We start from the raw sequence: 6301 nt of genomic DNA on the forward strand, positions 1-6301 counted from the left end.
ATGGGTGCCATGCGATCCAATTCTGGTGCGGAACCAAAAAAGGTTCCAGTGCGAGTTTAGTCCGAATGCGATACGATTTCAGTCATACTATCTGTATGGCTGAAATCTCATTGCACGGACATCGCCTGCGATTTGCACTGTGCAGCAGTGTGAACTGGCCCTGAGCCTAGGTTTGCACAAATTTGATGGTTAGCAATGTTAACTGTGAAGTTGACTCAGAATGCAGTTCACATGCACACAAACCCCGCTTTTCATTTAGGCCATTTTAATGTGACTTGAGGTCCATATACCTCCAGAATACACAGGCATGGCTTCAAGTTACGGCAGAATCGTGCAACTTTCAGACTTTTCAGGCCAACACATCCTGAAAGTTGTACAATTCTGCCGCAATTTTGATGCGACTTTAAAGCAATGCCTGTGTATTCCCGAGGTCTATGGATCTCAAGTTGCATCAAAGTGGGACCAAAGTAGTGCAGGGACTACTTTGAAGTCGCACAGATACGAATAATACTCATTGGAAATCATAGAGTACAAAGTCGCAGGACAAGTTGCACAAGTGGAAATGGAGCCTAAATGAAAAGTGGGTTTTTGTGCATGTGAACTGCATTCTGATGGGCCAACTTTCCAGTTAACATTGCTAGCCATCAGATTTGCCCGTAGCCTTTACAGCGCATGAGCAGGAATGATGATCAGATTTTACTACCACTACCATGAGCTAGTTTCACACTTGTGCGACTTGAAAGTCAAATGCTTTTGCCATGATTTTTGCCATGACTTGAAGCAATGTTTGTGTAATCTTGATGTCTCTGCCACAAGTCGCATCAAAGTCAGACAAAAGTAGTACAAAAGCTACTTTGAAGTCGCACAGATATGAACTGAACTCGTTGGGAATCATGGTGTGTGGCTTGTCATGCGACTTTGCAGTCTCAAGTCGCAGGACTAGTCGCACAAGTGTGAAAGGGCCTGAGGCTGTCCGTACCACCTGATCACTGGTTTAATGTATTGTTTTACTGGTGGTGACTCGTGATTCTTTCAGTGTACTGGGTTCTAAAAACTGATATGACTCTTTAACTCGGTAACAACTTGTATGATTCTTTATTTAACCACTTGCCGCCCGCCCTATAGGCAATTGACGGCGGCAAAGTGGTTTCATAATCCTGACCGGACGTCATATGACGTGATCAGGATTATGAGCCGCTGCGCGCCCCCGGGGGCGCTTTGCGGCGATCGTTGTTGCGGGGTGTTAGTCTGACACCCGGCAACTACGATCTCGGTAAAGAGTCTCCAACGGAGACTCTTTACCACGTGATCAGCCGTGTCCAATCACGGCTGATCACAGTGTAAATAGGAAGAGCCGGTGATCGGCTTTCCCTCACTCGCGTCTGTCAGACGCGAGTAGAGGAGAGCCGATCGGCTGCTCCTCTGACAGGGGGGGGGGGTCTGTGCTGATCGATTATCAGCACAGCCCCCCCGAGGATGCCCACACTGGACCACCAGGGACGCCACCAGACCACCAGGGAAAAGGTAATCCTCCCTAGACCACCAGGGATGCCAGTTAGCACAATGGGTGCCAATCAGTGCCCATAATGGATGCCAATCAGTGCCCACAATGGGCATCACTGATTGGCATGCATTATTGTTTGGCACTGATTGGCATCCATTACTATAGCATAACACCAATGCCGCCTATGAGTGCCCACCTGTGCTGCCTATGAGTGCCCACCTGTGCTGCCTATGAATGCCCACCTGTGCTGCCTATGAGTGCCCACCTGTGCCGCCTATGAGTGCCCACCTGTGCCGCCTATCCATGCCCATCTGTGCCGCCTATCCATGCCCATCTGTGCCGCCCATCTGTGCCGCCCATCTGTGCCGCCCATCCGTGCCAATTTGTGCCACCTATCAGTGTCCGTCCGTGTCGCCCATCCGTGTCGCCCATCCGTGCCGCCCATCCGTGCCGCCCATCAGTGCCACTTCATTGGTGCCCATCAGTTCCGCCTTATCAGTGCCTATCAGTGTAGCCCCATCAGTGCCCATCAGTGAAGGAGAAAACGTACTTATTTACAACGTTTTGAAACTGAAACAAAAAAAATTTATTTTTTTCAAAATTTTCGGTATTTTTTTATTTGTAGCGCAAAAAATAAAAACCGTAGAGGTGATCAAATACCACCAAAAGAAAGCTCTATTTGTGGGAAAAAAATGATAAAAATTTCATTTGGGTACAGTGTAGCATGACTGCGCAATTGTCATTCAAAGTGCGACAGCGCTGAAAGCTCAAAATTGGTCTGGGCAGGAAGGTGTTTAAGTGCCCTGTATTGAAGTGGTTAACTCGGTGTACTGTGAACTCCTAACTCTTGTTTTAAGTTTGTATCCAGTTCCTGAGTGTCACTGTGCTTTGAGTCAGCTGATCTCACTCAAGGATCATATTACCAGGCCTGCTCTGCTATGTACTGAGTGCACTGCAGAGTGAAGTGTTTCAAACGAATCAGTTCACTCAGATGAATCGATTCATCCAGTTCACTGAAAATAATCGATTCAAAAGAACGATTCATTCATGAACTGGACATCACTAAATCAGACATCATGAGGAAAGTGTTAATGCATGCATTAGGGGCAGGGCTGGTGCAAGGATTTTTAACACCCTAGGCGAAACCTAATTTTGCCGCCCCTTTGGCCCCACCACTGACTCCACCCCTTTTGCCCTGCCCATGTATACCCCACCTTTTTATAGATTGCTAACATTTTGGGGGTGGAGTCAGTCACTGAGCCTGGAGGTGGTGGGTGGGGGCATCGGTAAGGCACCCAGGATTGATGTGTGCTCTAGGCCAGCACCTACCTTGTCTATAGGTAGCACTGGCCCTGTACAGGGGATATGTACACAGATAATTTAAGGCACTGATAATCAGTGCAGGCCCTTCAGTACCACCTATCAGTGCCCATGGGCACTGAGTGATACCTATATGCAGTGTCACCTCCATCAGTGCAGCCTATCAGTGGGAACCCGTCATAATGGGCACAACAGGTGTACAGACCTGGGAACTCAGCACAGGGATGATGGGAACTCCTCATAATTGGCACAGCGGGTGTACAGACCCGGGAACTTAGCACAGGGATGCTGGGAACTCCTCATAATTGGCACAGCGGGTGTACAGACCTGGGAACTCAGCACAGAGATGGTGGGAACCCCTCATAATTGGCACAGCGGGTGTACAGACCCGGGAACTCAGCACAGGGATGGTGGGAACCCCTCATAATGGGCACAGCGGGTTTACAGACCTGGGAACTCCTCATAATTGGCACAGCGGGTGTACAGACCTGGGAACTCAGCACAGAGATGGTGGGAACCCCTCATAATTGGCACAGCGGGTGTACAGACCCGGGAACTCAGCACAGGGATGGTGGGAACCCCTCATAATGGGCACAGCGGGTTTACAGACCTGGGAACTCAGCACAGGGATGGTGGGAACCCCTCATAATGGGCACAGTGGGTGTACAGACCCCGGGAACTCAGCACAGGGATGGTGAGAACCCCTCATAATGGACACAGCAGTTGTAAAGACCCCAGAAATCAGCACAGGGATGGTGGGAACCCCTCATAATGGGCACAGCGGGTGTGCAGACCTCGGGGGGGGGGGGCAGCATTTTAGAAATTATTGGCTATATTTTTTTCCTGCAGCTGCTGACTGCTGGTGGAAGGGAGAGGAGAAAAAGACAAATTCAGATGCTGCAAGTGAAGGAAAATACAGCCCAGTTCTAGTAAATGCTGCACTAGTATCAGCAGCAGTAACCTGGAGAATCCCTATGGACTAATAGTGGGCAGCAGCCTGGTCACCAGCAGAAGAAAGAAACAAACAGAGCCAACACACTGACTGCCCTGCACAGCACTGATATCAGTTATAGCATTGTGTGTGTAGCTGGACACTGATCATCACTCACACACATCCTCTGCTTCCAACCTGCTGTGCAGTGTTTAGGGGAGGGGGGACATTCCAGGGAGCTCAGGGGTTATCAGGAAGAGCTGAACTGAACGCTGATATCATATCATCCTGTCCTTAAAGTTGCAGACAGCGAAGGAACTATTTACTGTGCCATGTAATGGGCGGGCTGAGTGTGTACAGAGCAGTCAGTGTATGCCACCAGCATTTCATATTTAAAATACTATTTCCCTGGAAAATACTAAAAAAGTTGTACTTACTCCCTGCATCTGCCGCGTCTGGCTGGTGGTCACCTTCCGGCGCATCCCCAGCAGCCTCTCCAGGGCAGGTCTCCTCCACCTCCTGCTCAGCAGCTGTTGATCAATTTAATATAGAAAAGACAATTACAATCTGCAGTGTACAACAATCTCACACACATTAGTACAAAAACATTGAAACATGTATGATCACTCAGCAGCAGATACCAGCAAGATCATACTAACTTACATGTGGGTGTTGCCGCCTCAGCCTCCTCCTCCTCCTCAGTCTCCCCTTCGGACTGGATGATGAGACCTATTTAATAATAAAGGAGAAATGATGAACGTTACAATGTTCAAGCTTTAAAGATATTACTATAAATAAATACTGTATAAAGATAAAATTAAATAATTATCCATTAGCATGGCAATCCAAAAATAAATTACAAAAACAGTAAAAAAAATTAAAAACAGGGAGGCACTTACCTGTCCTGGTTCCAGCGGCGAGTGCTAGGTGCACGACACTGATCAGGCGCCTCAGTTCAGAGCGGCGACGTTCTGTCACATTACGTAAGTTACACAAGCGCTTGCGTTACCTGACAGAACGTCCTAGAGGCTCCACCTGTCACTGCTTGAGTGAGAAGCAATGACATTGGAATCGACAATGGAAGGCTGGATAAATGGAAAAGGATCCACTGTATTAGTGTCACTACTACAGTACTTACTGGGTGTTGATGCAGAGGATGATGAGGACTCCTCCTCCGGCCTCGGCTTCCGGCGGCGCTCCTGGATACGATCTTTAAATAAAATCAAACAACATGGTGAATGCCCGATGCTTGACAAACAAAAAACCGTCCTGCACAATGTAATGCTGACACCAACCTTGATGAGCCAGGAGCTGGTTGATCTCCTCCTCCCCTATGCCCTCTAAAAGCTCCGCCTCATGGGGGAGGAGAGGCACCCACTTCCCTCTGCGACCCGACTGCCTGCGTTTACGTGCAATGGAGCTGCAAAACAAAAAGAGAAGAGAAACGGGTTCCATAATTAAACTACAATTGTAATCTGAAAATGACATCAACACATGAAACAATTGTAGAATGAACCCGTAGTATGAAATGCAAATGGAATTTTTGGATTAGGCACTTTTTTTCATTTAGCCCAAGATTTTCACATTTTTTTTTATTAACCAAATTCATTTTAAGAAAAAGGTATGCTTTTTTGGTCCATAATAAAATATAAAAGACACGATTGGGATTGTGCCAAGTAAATAAATATTCATATAGATGTCCACTGTCCAGTCCACCTTTCTAATTAGGCGCTTGTGTGAACTGTGTATGGTGTAAATGTCCTTTCTTGTGTCTTTTGCATTAACCACTTGTGGATTTGGACCCCTCCACATATGGTGGCAGGTCCGCGAGCTGGTTAAGTCCAGCCACCATAACAAAATTTTTTGTTTATTTTTTTATACTTAACTCTTTTTTTCAATAACAAAATATGTAAAACCCAGTGTGGTGATCTAATGCCACCAATAAAAGCTCTATATGTGGCGGGAAAAGGGCATACATTTAATCTGGGTAGTACATCGCAGGAGCATCCAATTGTCAGTTAACCACTTCCTGACCGGCACACGACAATGTACGTCGGCAGAATGCCACGGGCAGGCATATTGGCGTACAGGTATGGGCATTTCTATATGCCACTCTGCCATCGCGTGCGTGCCGCCAGTCGGGACCCCCATGAGTCTGGTCGGGGGTCCCGCGGGCTCCATCGCTGTGGGGATACCCGCGATCGTCTCGCTGGGCGGATGAACGGGGAGATGCCATTGTAAACAGCATCTCCCCATTCTGCCTAGCAACAAGTGACTGATCTCTGCTACATGTGATTGGAGCAGAGATCAGTGTTCAGTCACTAACACACAGCCACGCCACGCAAAGTTGAGGCCCATACACACGGTCGGACTTTTTGACAACAAACATGCAAATTAGCTGTTTTGGAGCAACATCCGACTGTGGCCGCGTACACACGGGCGGACTGTTCGCTCAACTTTGTCCGCTGAACAGTGTTTCAGCGGACAGTCCGCCCGTGTGTGGGCTTTCAGCGGACAGTTTCAGCGGACAGTTTGACGGACAAAGT

At 47.9% G+C, this 6301-nt stretch overlaps 1 long non-coding RNA gene across 1 annotated transcript; it reads right to left on the minus strand.

The window, feature by feature from the left end:
* Positions 1–4416: 4416 nt before the first annotated feature.
* Positions 4417–5720, minus strand: LOC143926979 (uncharacterized). Its single transcript, XR_013262179.1, has 3 exons — positions 5051–5720; positions 4894–4965; positions 4417–4484 (listed from the first exon to the last, which is right to left on the minus strand). It is a non-coding gene; the product is annotated as an uncharacterized LOC143926979 (long non-coding RNA).
* Between the last annotated feature and the right edge of the window lie 581 nt (positions 5721–6301).

Source organism: Lithobates pipiens, unplaced genomic scaffold (genome assembly GCF_037356315.1).
Source record: "Lithobates pipiens isolate NorthernLeopardFrog02 unplaced genomic scaffold, aLitPip1_a1.2 Scaffold_23, whole genome shotgun sequence".
Classification (NCBI taxonomy): Eukaryota; Metazoa; Chordata; class Amphibia; order Anura; family Ranidae; genus Lithobates; species Lithobates pipiens.